A 16207-nucleotide genomic window follows, 5' to 3' on the forward strand; every position below is an offset into this window, starting at 1 on the left:
GATTGATGTATCTGTTACTATGCATATGATGTCATACTTCCTATATCATACTTGCTATATAATCAAGCTGCGCGCGAAGTAGAACAACAGACAGTTTCCTCTCGGGGCAGTTGTCTGTTCAGAATGCATTCTTTAAAAATCAAGTCTTTAAACTTATGTTGTTGTTCGTTTGAGCCTCCGCCTAACGAACCTGGGGACAAGTTTTCCCCAACACGGGTACTGACAGATGTGCAGCTCCTCACTGTAACTCATGGTGCTTTGCAAGAAGCACCATGAGTTACAGCATCCCTTCCCTCGCTTCCCCTCCCAAACCCAACAGATATTCACCATTGGGTTCAGGGGATTAAGGGACTGAACTCCAGTTTAGAGTGCCTGCAGCCACTCTCCCCTAGCCCTGCCCCCCACCCCCAACTCTGGTGCTGCCTTCAGAGTGGGAGCGGGGGAAGGGAGGGGACAGAGCTCATCTAGGGCTTTCCCAGCCTGCGCTGGAGGGTGAGGCAGGTGGATTGGAGCCCCCCTCGCCTCAGTGTGGGGGCTACAATCCGCCCACCCCACCTCCAGTGCAGGCTGGGCAAACCCCAGACAGAACTCCCTCCCCTCATTTCTCCCCTTCTCATTCTGAAGACAGCACTGGGGGCAAGGTAGGGCTGTATCAGCCCAGCCCTGCTCCCAGCACACACTGACAGACTTTAATGAAGGCACTCCACTTTGGATCACCTTCATCTGAGCCCTCATGTAATGATGATTCAGATTATCGCACAATCAGGAACTTTTAAAGCACTCCGCAGCTGTGTACTTCTGTAAGGGCATAGCTATAGAGTGCTTTCAGCAGGCTGATCAAACAACAAATGTAACTTCTGTCTCCACCCTGTATGGCAGAGACTAAAAGGACACCTAAATCAACCATTCCAAGTTGTCATGTAGCTTGAAGCTTGCAACTTAGAGGGCTGCTCAGTTAGTTGCTTATGTGAGTCAAGCCATAGGCTCAGCCAGGCCCCTCACTTCCACCATGGTTAACCTCTACCCTCAATACTCTAGAGAAAGGTTGTAGGTAAAGCTAGAGAGATTATAAGTAAAGAAGCACTTAGCTGAGGGCTGGCTGAAGCAATGGACTCAGCTGAGGGGAGCTGGTTGCAGGATAGATGTTGGGTCCAGCTGAAGAGGGTGGAGCTGACTTGAGTGGGAACTTGGGGCCAGTCTGGCTGGGCAGGCCCAGAGCCAGAGGGATATGAAGTTTCCAGATACCCACTGTAGCAGGACTGGGCCCTGGGGTGGCCATGACGCCCCAGTTGCCAAACAGCTACCATCTTACTCTGATTCTAAGTACCTTCCCTTCAGCTCTCTCCTGCCATGCCTTGATGTAATTGTTAGATTGTTAATGGGAAGCTGCCTAAGGGTCATAGAATATGCCCTCATACTTCCTATGCCAGCATATCCCCTCCCAGACCCCACTAGCACAAACCTGGTCTAGCAGTAGATGGGCCCTCATGGTCCATACATGCCTTAGGGCACCCATTGTCTTATGAGCTATTCATGGTCTCCAACCTCCCCTACAGCCATGCCCATACCTCGCAGGTGTTATGCATCATCACTCAAGTGAGACACTTGTCCCCAAAGTCACCAGGCCACCTCAGGCCTTTACTCCCTTGTTGGGGATTCAGCCTTCTGTCCCTCTCCTCTAGGCGGTCCCCTGGACAAGGCCCACTGTCCTGGACCTGGCTTCTGTGTTCCAGCCCTGTCAGTTGTCAGTCTCTCTGGGCCTCTGGCCCTTGTCCCTTGCTCTGGGTACCTGGTCACAGAATTTACTCTTCTGGGCTGCTGGGCCCCTGGCCCCTTGGTCTCTGTCCTTCTAGGCTGATCTTGCCTCCTGTGTTATGGGTCGCTGACCCTGTTTCTTGCCCCTCCTGGGCTATGGGTCCCTGACCCTGGTTCTCACCCTGCTTGAACACTGGGTCCCTGGCCTTGTCTCTGCTATTCTCTCAATTTTGAATCCCACCCCTGGCCAGGCTCAAGGCAATCACATGCTGTTCAGGCATGAGTCCTCCAAACGTTCCCTATAGTCCCAAACCCAAGCTACTGGTATAAACCACACTGCAATAAGAAAGCACTCTGGCTATAACAGAAAAACTATCCCCACACTGGGTCCCTACATAGACCCCAGCTCCCTGACTGTATATAACAAAGTGTCTCCTCTCTGGTTTATACCCTCAGCTTCATGGTTGAACCATCACACTCCCCTCAATACTGGGTCTTGCTTCCCTGTAGGCTGTAGGCATCTTGTTTGCAGATCTCAGGGCCTCTCAAGCAAAGGTGAGCACTTGTAACAATACCCTGTATAAGCTCACCAACTCAAAATGGGGAGGTAGCCCTCAACCATCCAAACCACTACTCTAGCTTTCAGCTTCTCCTCTGCCAAGTATGCATGCCCTATATGAAGAGATCTGTACATGTAAAGCACCTTGACCCCATTCTGAATGATAGCTGCTGATGCATCACAGGATGTCTGAAGCCTACCAGCCTAAACAGTGTGTACCTGATGACTGGCATCACTCCACCTGACATGAGAAGAGCAATGGACAGCAGGATAGGACAATCAAGACAAACTAAAGATGTGAGACACCCACTGTGTGACAATTGCGCAGCACACAAACATCTGAAGTCACACAGGCTTCTTCACCAGCACCTACCCTCTTGATGCCACACCCGAGAAGACATGACTAGACATGTGGAATGAGAGGCTGAAGATACCCGACAGCAGAAAAATGGACTATCCAGCACCTGAGCCATTGGGGCTGATGAACTGTGGCAAAGGTGACAATGTTGCAACTGTCTACATACCAGAGTCAGACGTTTCAAGGAACTAATGAAGTGGGGCTATACCACTGGTTCAACCACTTGTGAGTGCAGCACAAAGCCTCAGACCATGCAACACCTGCTGCAGTGCCCGCTGCTTGAAGGCACATGTACAAGGACAGATCTTTCCAAGTGCAAAAAACAAGCACAAGCGTGTGTAACAAAATGGTCAAATGTGATGTACCAACATGAGAAGAAGAGGAGGACATCTCAAGTCAGCCAGGCAGTCCCCTTCAACCTCCCTGCTCAGGACCTCCTCCTGTTTCAGCCTGCAAGGCTACACTAACTGACTGGGCTAAGGCACTGGCTTTATGTGCCCCTTAAGTCCTGCTCCCCACAGGTGTTCTGTCCCTGTGGCGGATGACCTTCCTATTTTCTCAGCTAGGGCTTAGCTAAGCAGCCTGCTAGCTTCTGGACTACCTGCCTGCCTGCCTGGGTACAGTTCACCATTCTGTTTCCTCTTCCCCAGGCAGTTACTCTCTCAGGATAAGTCCTTGATGGCCATCTGTCCACTTGCTGGCAGCCGGCTCATTAATAGTTATCTGGTCTCCTGGCTGCCGGTTCCCCTACAGCTAGTCTATTCTGTGCAGTAGTCCTGTGCCTGGCTGCAGGTGTTCTTCATGCCTTTGCTGCAGCTCCCTGCCTCAGCAGCAGGGATTCCTGGCTGCCTGCTCTCTCACAGATAGCCCCTATACAGCTGCCATTGGTGCTAACTGCAGTGGTCTCTAATTTTAAAGTGACAGAAGCCTCCAACCTTCCCGTCATGCCTCCATTAAAATCAGGCCCAGAGGATGTGTTTGCTGCACCAGGAAGAGGCAGAGTCTGTAGGCAATCCGCAATCGCCACTGGCCGCCGCCGATGCTGCCAGCGGTGTTTGCGGGTGGTCGCCTCCTCCCCGCCAACCACCGACAGTTCTGGCCACCGCCAATGCTGCCAACAGTGCTGCAGCTGCCTGTGGGAGCTCTCTGCTTGCCGCCACCACACTCCCGATGACGACAGTGCCACCGCCACCTGTGGGAGCTTGCCGTGCCCTCCCCCACCCAGCCTCTGGGGGCACACGGCATTCATGTTTGAATGAGACATTGATGATCACAGGATCATAGAATCATAGAAAATTAGGGTTGAAAGGGATCTCAGGACATCATCTAGTCCAACCCCTTGAGCAAAGCAGAACCATCCTCAACTAGATCATTCCAGCCAGGGCTTTGTTAAGTCAGCCATTAAACACCTCCAAGGATGGAGATTCCACCACCTCTCTAAGTAAGCTGTTCCAGTGCTTTACCACCCTCCTAGTGAGAAAGTTTTTCACCATGATGGTGAATGGAAGTGTTCCTTTCCCTGTTCAGGTCCCAAAACCCCTGGGGAATGCCTATGGCTTCTGTGATATCTGCTGGCTGAAGCAGGCTTTGGCAAGGAAGAGATAGCCATTAGGGCTGTGCAAAATGGCACTGTTTCACTTCAACTTACATTTCGATGTTTCGACAGGACAGTGTTTCATTTTGAGCTTCGTTTCATTTTGAAGTGCTGTTCTGTTTCGTTTCATTGAAACTGTTTTGCTGTTTCGACACTGTTTTGACATTTCACCCATAGGCTATAATGGGGAAGCACAAAACTACCTATAACTGTCATTTCATGGTGGATTTGGATGAAAGCAGCAGAGATGGTAGCCCCTTCTGAGAGCATGAATTCTGCCAAGTTTCAAGGAAATAGGTGCAGGGGTTTCTGGGAAACTGCACCTCAAACTCTTGAATGCAAAACTCATGTCACATTTTGACTGCCCTCATTTCGTTTCAAGGCTGTTTCGAAGCCTTTCATTTCATTTCAATTTTGCTGTTTCAAACTTGAAACAAGTCGAAACAGCATTGAAATGAAACACTTGGCAAAATTTCGCACAGCCCTAAGAACCATCTCCTCTTAAGAACAGTCCTTCTACTTCAGTAAGCAATTACTGGCTCTCCTGATTAGGATGGCAGTAGCCTTCTCCCAAGGTTATCTGGGCAAGGCACCAACAGCAGTAACTTCAGACTTGTTCCCAGACTCGTGGGTGATCCTAACGCTGTGGTTTTGCTTACCATTCTGCAAGTTGAGCATTGGGTGCCCAGAACCAGTGCACCACACAGTCAGGACAGGCCTGGCCTATGCTGACCACATGTTATTATAGAACTCGCCCCAGAGAGGGGTGGGCATACCCAGTGTAGGGTTGGCATTGTTAAAGGGAACTCCTGCAGGACAGGGGCTCAAGCACCCACAGCGCTTTCTTTGTTGTTATCATTGTGTTTGTTGTGGTTGTTGTTGTGGTTGTTGTAGGGCACAGAAGTCCAGGAACCAGTATGTTCAGCCCTATGATGAGCCCTATGAACATAGGGCTAGGGGGGTGAAAAAGGAGGAGGCAGGTCCTCTCCAGCAGAAATGCTTGTAAAATTGTTTTGTCTTGAGGCTTTTGAGATTTTGCGTCTTGAGCTTTGAGGTGTCTGAAATTTTGAGTTTATTGCTGGCTGTAAGCTACTGTTTGGTGCAAGACACTGGTTTTTGTTTGCTGTGAAGAGCTAGTATAGTCCAGTATTTAGACCTGAGTAGACAGGGTAGCAACCTGGTTCTCTGACTTCCCTCTTCTGTGCCAGATTTGGGACATAAGGGAGATCCAGTTCTTGAAAGGTGCTGGGTCTGGAGAGGTTGAAAACCATTATGATTGAAACTGCCCCCCACAGCTGGTGCCTGTATTGTTACAGCCCTATGTGAGGGAGTTAAAATTTCACTAGGAAAGATGCATGGTTCACTCATTCAGGATTTGTTTTGTTACATAGAATGATTCAGAAAGCAAGGAGCTGTGATAGAGAGAGGGAAAGGAAACAGATAGAGGGAAGTGGGAAAACAGGCTGTAAGGCAGCTGTTATAGAGACATGGAAAGTGTTTAGAAAGAGAGGAGAGAATAAGGGATTAACAGAGTTCAAATGCTAGAGCAGTGAAAAGATGCAGTTGCTTTAAGGAAAAGTTGTGTCCTGATCTCAGAGTGCCTGAGGTCATGCTGTGGTCTGGGTTAAGTACAACACCCTATATCGCTGGTCCAGTAAGAAGTCAGTAGCAGAGAAGACTAAGTTCTGTGCTAGAAACTGTGAATGTTTGTAACAGAAGTAAAGCCAAGAGACTGCAGAGATTGTTGAGGTGTTTGTGCAAAACAGTGTTGTGTGTTTGCTTTGTGCCTGTGTTGCAAAGCAGAGACTGCTAGAAGTGTAAAAGTATACTCTTATTGGTAATGGGGGTGAGATGTAAGAACATGGAAAAGGCTTTCTGAGCAAAAATTCTGAGGGAAAAAGTGTCCCTCTGAGAGATGCCAATGCCCATGTTGCAGGTGGGCCAGGTTGTCACTTTAAAGATGAGTTTTTCAGGAGGGCTCCACTGAGCAATTAATTTTGGGAGCCCCCTTGTTAAATAAATCACTTGACCCTCAAAGAATAGGGTGAACAGTCTTCTCTATCCTGCCAGTCACCCTTCTTGGCTAGCAGGAAGGAAAGGCTCTGAGCTGTTGGAAAATACACATCTGATGGGCTGATCAGTGCCCACCCCAATGCTGAGGCAGGAAAAAGCCAGAAAAGTCCTCAACTTAGGATGGCCACCCTCCTGTAGGTAACTGCTCCACTTTTTCAGTATAAAAGAAAATCACCCCAAGAATGGAAAATGCATGTCAGCATTGTACATTTGTAAATATGAATAATCAGCCACTGCAAGGAGTTTTCCTTGGGAGGTTTGTGTGTGTTTGTTTTCTTTTGCAGAAACCACAGTGTAATCAAAGGTGACCAATAAACCACGAGGCCTCATTACAGCCAGCAGCATCTTCCTGATCTAAGCCATGGCAAAAATAAAAAAATTAAAATTGTCTTGTCTGTGTTGTCTTGTTATATGTTTTGTGTTTGTTTGTTTGGTTTGGATTAAGTTGTCACAGTTTAAATACATATGAGTATCATAAAAATATGATAGGGGTGTAGGTTGTAGTTGTGTTGGTCAGTGCAGAAACTTCCTTAGCCTGACAAAGGGTTTTTGAACCCAAAAGCTTGCTTAATAATTGTTTTCCAACTATTTAAGTTGGTCTAATAAGAGATATCAGATTCACCCAAAGAACCTTGTCTGCCTATAAAGATATAATAAAAGTCATTGGTTATTACTAAAAATTGAATCTGTCTCTGGATCCCAGACCAGAATACTTCCGTCTGGTTGGACTGGAAAGTTGTTCTAATATTTGAAACAAGGGCAGCAATTCATATAAAGTTTTAAATTCCATTTGATTAGCAAAATTATATTTATCAAAGGTTATGTGTATTTTGTTTTGTTTTTCTTTCCCCCCTTCTGTAAACTATCTGATAAAATGTCAAAATGTTTTGGTTTTTTGTTTTTGTTTTTTGTTTTGTGTACTTCTCTTAAGGATTTAAATGCTATTTAGAAAATCAGTATAACAAGCTGTGTGTAAAAATTGCATTCAAGGTCATATTTTAAAAAGCAAAGAGACAACTATACCATTGTAACTGTTCAAATCAACCTCATTATGTTATTTTCTTTCTCTTTCACCCCCAAGGTTTTTCTCTTTCAATATCTTTTAACTGCCTAAGTTTTGTTTTAACTTCAAACCAGCTGAAGATGACACACCTCCTTTCTATATAGCCGGACCATGGTGTTCAGTAACCCAAACAGTATAGTGATTTCACCCTTGTGTAAGGTTGATGTCAAGGGGGGGAATATGTAGCAAAACCCCCAGTTTTTCTTTTTCTTTTTTTTTAAATGCATTCCCTCCCCTTCCCCAGCCATTTCTGACTTTGTCTTTCCCTCTTTATTCCCTATAGATAAGTGAGCTAAGACATAGGATAAGCTTCAGCATTTTATTTTGGTAGCAAGTTTTTTATTTGGTTTTTTTTCTCCTTTATATTGTATAATCATTATGTTTATATTGATTTTTACTGTTCTATATTACTATTTTACTGATACTATATGATTTAGGCCTACATATGTAAGTTAGCGTAAGTCATGTCAAGTTTCCATTTTGTTTGTCAAGTCTCCATCCTGTCCCCAGGCCCGGTTGTGTAACCCATGGCTCATACCTACCCCTCTGATGTAACTTGGTTCCTGAATGAATGGGGATGAATGAGGGTGCTTGAGAGACAATGGCAGTAAGTCTAAAAATAGCTCCCTCTGAATGACCGAACCATCAACCCCTATCCCTGGACCAATGAACCAGCCATTGGAACCACCCTCAACATTCAAGAAACAAAAGATGAGGCAACCCACCATTGTGCCACGGCTGCACATGCTCAGTAAGAACACCTGGAGCCCTCTGGAACAGGACTGACATTGCCTAGACAGGCCCTCCCCATAGGAGATCAGAAGTAGTCTGCCCCACAAAAGGGGCAGTGAAGACTGACTCCTTGGGACGCCCTCTCCATCTGGACCAGCACCACGCCACACCACCTATCCACCCAGAGGCCCTGCCAGTGACCCCCCTACGTGGACTCCAGCCCTTCCACTGAGTCTCTTTCTCCTGCTGCCATTGTGAGTGTGTGTGTGTGTGGGTGTGTGTGTGTGTGTGTGTGTGTGTGTGAACTAATAACTTCATGGGGCTGTGTTGTCTGTTTAATAAACTTATTTGGACCCCTGTGTTGGGTTTTGCTTTACTATGGTTCAGCCCTGCTCCAATCTCTGCTCCTCACCCCTCTAACTTCTGTCTCATTTCTCCCTCTCCTTCTGGCTCACCGCCACCTCCAACACCTGTCCTCAGCTCCTCTCTGCCTCCAAACCCCGTTTCTTTGCCACTGTCTTAACTCCACTGCCTTTTCCCCTGAGCAACCAGGTTTCTGCCTCAGTTTCTTTCCTAACTGTCTCCTCCTTGCCACCACTTATCTGCCCCTCCCCCCTGCCCAATATCTCAGCTGTCTGCCTCAGTTTCCAGCCCCAAGCTCCCAGTTTTCTGTCTCTCTCTCTTTCCTGGCTGTCTCCTCCTTGCCACCAGGCTTCTTCTTTTTTTTCTTTTTTTTTCCCTCCCATGCACCAGTGACCTTGGGTAACCGTGGGGCCACTTGATCTTAAGTAAACCCAAGCCTCAGTTCCACAGTCAACTTCTCTCTAGTCCACTGGTTCTAATCCTGGTTCTGGCAACTTTCATGCCCTACACTTTAACTCTCTCTCTCTCACCTTAACCTTCCCCCAGGTACCCCAAGCACACACATACACACTGTACCACCCAAGTTAGGAACTTACCTGTGTGTATGTGTAGGTGGGTTGTATGTGTGTGAACTGGAGAGTGTGTGTATATATATATATATATATATGTCATTGTGTGTATGATATACAAATTAGTGATCTGTGTCTAACTTTTGGGGTGTATAGTGTATGTGCTTGAATTGGTGATAGGTATGCATGTGCCTAGGCTGGTTTGGATGTGTATGTGCCTGAGTTGGTAGTGTGTGTGTGTATGTACCTAATTGATTTGTGTGTTTGTATATGTGCAATTGTGTCACACCCTCCTGTCTAACAGCGCAGTATTGAGATCCTGAGAGTTGGCCTGACCCTACAGGGCAACATAACCACTGCCAGGAGGTACAATCATTTCCAGGGAGCTCAGATGTCTGCAGGAAGAAACCAGTGCCCTCTCCATTCTTTTGTGTTCTTGGATCCCTTCTTTTTGACTCTGCAAAAAGCAGTCTCCATCTAAGAGATAATGGAGCAGATACAAGAGCTCTGCATGCAACTCTGCAAAAGGTAGGTTATGCTTCTGAATGATGATATGGTTTCCCTTTTCTATGCAAGAGTTCTATAACCCTGATAAATTCATAAGCTTTCTGGGAGAGAAGCAGAGCCCCATAAAATGTTGCATATTTGCAGGTCTCTGAACCACTGGCCAATTCCACACAGTCCCTGATTTCTTTTGGTCAGTGGGAATTTCTTCCTCCTTCCTTGTGTGCTCCAGGTAAACATACCTTTTCTTGGGGGGACAACTCACGTTCACTTTGGGTTCCATTCCAGACTGGATGCCTTCATTTTGTCACAGACCAATTGCAAATGTATCCAATCCTGTTCAAAGGTATTAAGCACCACGGTTTCCTTTAGGTAAGAGCTGACAGGCTGGGAGTAGCATGCCATGCAACACCCTCTCCATTTACCTCCCAAACGTGGAAGATACCTTTTTGCAGCTGAAAACCTTCAAGAAAAATTACCCCAGGCTTCTGTCCAGCTGTGGAAGCTGTCTTTTCCCTGTCCTGCAGACCCACTTCCCTTTGGCAATACCCCCTTTAAAGATTTCAGTCTGGAAAACCATCTCGAACCTGCCACAATATGTAGGATATGCACAGTATGCACCTTCTACTTGTGCTAAAGGATCAGAATTTTTAAAGCAGAAGTTGGCAACATCCAACAGTTCTGAGTTGTGTAACTCCAGCAGGGACACAGGGAAAGCTCCCCTACCATCCCCTGCCCAAAGTCACCTGGCCTGCATTGGACTGGAGCCAGATTGTTCTGGCCCATAGTTTGAAAAAAGTTACTGGCCCTTGATTTAAGACAATTTAATTTTGCTTTCTATCATTCTTTCAGAATCCAGGGCAAGCGTCTTTCATTTTATATGGAACGCCAGGGAGGCTAAGGACTACTTGAAGGCTCAACTGTGCCCCCCGATGCCTTTTTTCAATGGTGTGTAAGACATCTCTGTGCATGAATCCTCATGAGCAGGAAGGTGCGTTTCCCCGGGGACAAACAGTAACACAATATGTGCCACTGCTGCTTGTCCCCAGGGAACACCCATGCACTCGGGCGCTGGTGCAGGGCCTGTTGCCACGAGTTGGGCAGGGGGGGCTGGGGCCAGCACCCTTACCTGGGGTTCTGAGGGTCTCCAGGGGCTGCGGCCACAGCAATCCAGCAGCATGAAGTCTGGCCAGCAGCCAGAACGTGGCTACGGCCAACCAGACTCTGGTTTCCAGCAGTACATGCTGCCATCATGTGCACCCAACGGCTTTTTTGAGGCATGGGTTTTTTGACACTGGGATCCCCCTTGCATTGCAAATTAGCAGCATGGGGAATGCCTGTGTGTGTGGAGTGTGTGCAGCATGCAGCACCACAGAAGGATTTGCGGCGCCGCATACCAAACGTCTGTACTTATCTGGATGCTCCCTCTGTGTCGCCTCTTTGCTCTTGGAAAACAGAGAAGTGGCCATTTCATTGCTTAACATCCTCAAGTATCCATGATGTGCTGAACTGGCATGGTACAAGCTGTATCTTTGCTGGATAAGGAGAACTACTCCTAACCATAAAGCCTCTGTGGTGACTCTGGGGCCTCGCATTTGAACACACTGCTCTGTATTGGAACAATAGTCATAGTGGTAGATGGCTCTTCAACTCTGCCCCCTTATTGCTTTTTTCTGCCCTAGCTTTTAGTAAAGCCTCTGGTTCATGGCTTTGCAACTGTGGTTTCTTTTCTCACTATTTCTTGCTTGACAGAAACAATCAACAAATTACTAGGGACCCTTCCTGTTTCTGACACAACAGAGCTTATAAACAGATTCTTCTCAGACCTTGGTCTCAAGGCAAGTTTCAGCCCTCCCTTTCCTTCCTAGAAACTTGCCATAGCAGTTGGTACTGTGGTTCCTTCTTGTGGGGGAAAGATGCTTGCTTGCTGCAAACCAAGAGCATCTTCATGCTTGCTCTGGGGTAGAGGGTGGGGCACTTTAATTAGAGTGGATTCGAGAGCCACTCTAATTAAAGCGCCCACAGCATCCTGTGTATTCAGCATCCCATGCTTTAAAATGGCAGTGGGGGTGCTTTAACAGCGGGGGGAGGTGGGGGGTGCAGGTTTCACAGGATAGGACGGGCTGGCCCTGGGCACTCCTGTTATTTGCTACAAAGGCATTAGCCAGAAGAAAATCCAATGGATTATTAGTCTATGTGTTATCTTGGCCTTCCTTCTTTCTTGATCTGAGTTTCAGAGGTCCTGTTTTAAACCCAGCGTTCCTAGTTTTTCATACGTGTGTGGCCTGCAGTCCTTTCCCTCTGAGACCAGTTACAGTGTTCAGCACCAGATCTCTTGTTTCATGGTTTAATTTGCCTACTATTGCCAGACATTTCTTAACACCTACGACACACTCAGTAGCTAGTTTCCTATTCATGTTGCTTAACTGTCCAGACCCAAATGCAATATTCAGGGTTCATCCTTGCGCCTCTAAGTTTGCCCTTTTGCCTTTGCCTTTTCACATTTCCCAATGTGAATAAGCAGTTTTTGCATGAAACAGTTATGCATACCCTCATAACAGCTCTCCTTTCTGTGGCCATTTTGTCCATGGTTTTCACTGGTTTGTCCAAGCGTTTCACTGTACTGCACCCCTTAATTGTTTGCATTGTTACCAATTTCCCTTTGTTTTATGGACCAAAGTCATTGCTTTTTCTGATGGGTCTAAAAGGTTAAGAATCCCCTTTTAGAATCTAAAAGGACTGGAATTCTTTTCCCACCACATGGATTGGACATAGCCTGTACTTAAGCAGGCCCAAGCCCATTAGCCTCCATCTTCCTCACTAGCAATCGCTTCCTCTTCTGGGACACAGCTTCAGAGAATGGCTTGAGTTGTGTGGCAAATTCCACTGTCTCTCACCCCATCTCCCTTCCCTGTTCTGGATCTCCAAGTCTAACATCACCTAAGCGCCCAGAAGTGATCCATTTCCTGGAAGTCTTCATGGGTATACAAGTATGCCAACAAATCAAGTCTCCACAGATTTTCCACCTGTTCAGGTGGGATTTTCTTTTGATCCCTTCTAGATCTCAACCAGCTAGCTCAGGCTGATGGTTGGCCTTGAAATGCTGCATTAAGAACTCAGTCTTCTTCCTGTAGGTAAATTCTACAGCATTGTCAGAGCTGTCCCACTTAAGATAGCTGATAGAAACCCTGTCTTTTTCTACTTTCCCAGTCATTTACCTGGGACACAGCATTGAACTGAGTCAAATATGCATCCCAGAGACATTCTTCCTCAAATACAATGTTGCTGTGCTACTTTATTATTATTTTTGCAAGCATCTCCATTATTGGTTGCATGTCAGTTCAACAAGGATTTCAGGTCTGCTTCCCCTCCTTAGAAACTGGACTGCATGTCTGACGTTCTTTGACACACATGATTAACCAAGACATGGGGTGTGGCAGAACAGATAGACAGACAGAAGTGCCATTCATAAGACCTTGCTTCATTCAGACAATTAAACCTGCATAACGACTCACTGCCTGATATTACTGAGTTAAGTGAATACACTTAAAGATTTGACACCTCCATGAATGTATACAGTTGTGAGAGGAGCTCACGAGTCATGTACTCCAACACCCTGTACAGAAGTAGGATGCACTGATTCTTAACAACCCTGGAGAGATGTCCATCCAGGCAATTCCACAACTGCCCTCAGCAGCTTGTTGCATTGTCTTAAGTTTTTTCCCCTCGGATTTGTTCTACACCTGTTTTGCTACAGTTTAAACCTTCTGCCACATGCCCTGCCCTCTACAACATGGATCAGAAAGAATTACAATGTCACAGTTCTAACAATGATCCCAGCCTCAGATTAATGTGGCCAAGGCTATCAGTCTTCATGCTTTGTATTAAATCTGATCATCAACTAGTTTGGGATGAAATTTCCTTTCAATGAGGTGTGTTCAAGGTTTGTTTGACGTGCTTCTGTTGGATGAGATGTTCCAAATTAGACAGACTAGCTTGACAGGAGCTGGGATAGAAGATTAGATTGGTCAATAATTCCATAGGGCAAGAGATGAGATGCAAAATCAGATGAATGAGTGCAGTCACCTGCTAAAGCAGGGATCTCAATGGTACAGAAACTGAACCATTGATTGGATGTGGTACGGCCAGGAAGAGCAGTAATCTGTTCTAGAATGAAAGGAAACGGGAGATAAGATTCACTTTGGCCTGTGATATCTATTACATTATCACACTCATATCAGGTCATCCTTTTTTGAAGCTGTCATTGTCTAAACCTTTTTCATATGCAAATCATGCTAGTCCTTCCGTTAGGGGTGAGAAAAACATAATAGCTAAGAGGAAGGAAAGAGTTCCTAAAATAAACTTACAGACAGGGTTGGGTTTGTTTTAGTGACTTCAGATCCACTGTTTAATAAGCTGCATAGTCCTGGATCCTGGCAAGCTGAGGAGTCTGCTCCACTAGGGTATGTACAGAACAATCACAACCTTCTCTTGGTCTGACCTGCAGTCTCTCTGACCTTTCTTTCCTCTCCCTTTGTCATTCCTTTTCCAAGTCTTTGAAGTCAGATCTCTCTCTCTTTCACTCCCCCCACACCTCCCTTATAGTGCTCTAACAAATATTGGGTGGGACAAGACCCTTTCATAATGAATTCCTCCAGCTCTCTGCATTGGAGCAGGTTTGATTTCAGGATCTGTAAAACATTTCTGCATTTACTTCACGGTATCTACCACATAGATTGAGGAGGTAGCACAGTCTAGCTGCTCAGGCAGCATTGTTAACCAGCTTCGGCCTGTGAAAATAAAGAAAATTATTGCAGAGCAGCAGGAACCTAGGAAGTTGCCATCCACCATCAGGGACCTAATAGTACCCTAAGGTACAGCAAGTGCCTTAGCTGACATAGCCTATTCTTTATTGTGGAAGGAAGAGGGTTCTAGACTCAGCAGCCCTGTGGTGGGTGGCTGACACAGTTAATTGTGCTTCTGATGCCTAGACCTGGAATCCAACTGGATCAGAAGTCAGCTCCACTCCCAGCGTATCACTGAAGGTCCAAGGGACCTTCAATATGTGGTTCTATCATAAGTTCCCCTGCCGATTTTCTCCCAGGGACTTCCACATTGAATGCTTCCAAGAGAAAGGCTGTGCTTTGCCCCAACTCCCAAGCCCAGCACACATGGGTATAGAGCTGAGATCATATGCCCCCATACCCATTTCAAATGCTGCTGCTAAAGACCTCCCTCCCGGTTACAGTCTCTTCTGATTTCGTCTCCACTTTCTCTCTTCTTGCTACATCTTTCCCACTGTATTGGATACAGATGCCTAAGTTGTCCTTTTAAGGCCCCTTACCCTAGTCCTGCCATGTCCATATTACCTATTAGTCCAGATCTTCCTTGCACACTTTCCTGCTATCAGCCACACTGCCATCCTTGCTTAGGAGGAACTTCTCACTGAAACCCCTGAATCCCTCACAATATCTTCCTTCATGTTTGCTGACACTATGAAGCTTAAAGCACTTCCAGCAATGCCTAGGCAGCTGAAATAGACTAGCTTGTCATGGTCATTTCACCTTTGACTTTGGCCTCCTCTCACTTAAATGGAACATCTGTCTTTTGCATGTTACCACATGAGTGGAGTGCGAGGTCTTTGAGACAGAGACTTTGGAGGGACTGGAGGGGGTGAGGAGTGTCAGGGAAGAGAATTTATTATTTAACATGCCCAGTCTCTTCGTGCTAATGGAATAGAAATTAATAACGACAAAGTCAGCTCTTGGCTCCTTCCTGTTCGCACTTCACCAGCAGTGGCAAATCTTCTACAGGCTTAGCTGAAACCACACCAACCCCTCCTCTTCTGTCGCCTGAGCAACCTCTGTGTTCCAGTGATGCCCTCAGTGACACTGGTGCACCCCAGTTGTAGTTTGCCTACCTACAGCCTGTGGACCATATCTGGCTCATGCAGCCATTGGATCATCCCACAGACTTGGGACTTTGGTGGCATTTGATGATGAGTGGCTTTGCTGGCAACTACTTTCCCTGTGCCAATGGTTTCTAAGCTGTGTTTTGTGGAGCCCTGGGGTTCCATGATAGGTCTTCAGGGGTTCTGCAAGGATATTTGGGTAATAGTAGAGCAGGCCAGGAGGCAGTGCACTGGCATTGCTGGGCCAGGTTGCCTGACTGCATCAGACTTTAGGATAGGGGAAGGGGGTGCTGTAGTAGAAGAAGTGATATGAAATGGTTCCACGACATTAGGAAGTTTGAAAACCATTGCCTCATCACATGGTGGGGAGAAGTGGTGACAGCAGCAGCTGAGTCCTAGCGCCTGCCCAGCCGCCACTGACCCAAGCTGGGTCATTCCTGCCCACAGCCTGGAAAGCCCAACCACTGGTCTACGCATCTGGGCTCTTGTGAAGACTCACAATAACACACCAACTCCACCTCTAACCTATCTTGACTCCACTGGTTGAGCAGGAGTAAAAAGCAGTGATGAGTGAGTTCAGTCACTCGCACAAGTAGAGCTGACCTTAAACACAGCCCTAGGGCAGAGCTGTTGAAAACAAAGTTAAACCTTTTGCACTGTCACTTCTCAGGATCTAACCACGCTTTCATTTTTTGTACGTTTCAGTTTCTTCATCTAGAGATAAGA

At 46.6% G+C, this 16207-nt stretch overlaps 1 protein-coding gene across 1 annotated transcript in view; it reads left to right on the forward strand.

Moving 5' to 3' along the window:
* The first annotated feature begins 13764 nt into the window (after positions 1-13764).
* Positions 13765-16207, forward strand: part of C3AR1 (complement C3a receptor 1) — a 6586-nt gene continuing 4143 nt past the window's right edge. Inside the window, exon 1 of the mRNA XM_006032635.3 lies at positions 13765-14033. The gene's annotated coding sequence lies outside the window, so the exon portion shown is untranslated. The remainder of the gene's footprint in view (positions 14034-16207) is intronic.

The sequence above is a fragment of the Alligator sinensis genome, unplaced genomic scaffold (genome assembly GCF_000455745.1).
Source record: "Alligator sinensis unplaced genomic scaffold, ASM45574v1 scaffold1129_1, whole genome shotgun sequence".
Taxonomy (NCBI): domain Eukaryota; kingdom Metazoa; phylum Chordata; order Crocodylia; family Alligatoridae; genus Alligator; species Alligator sinensis.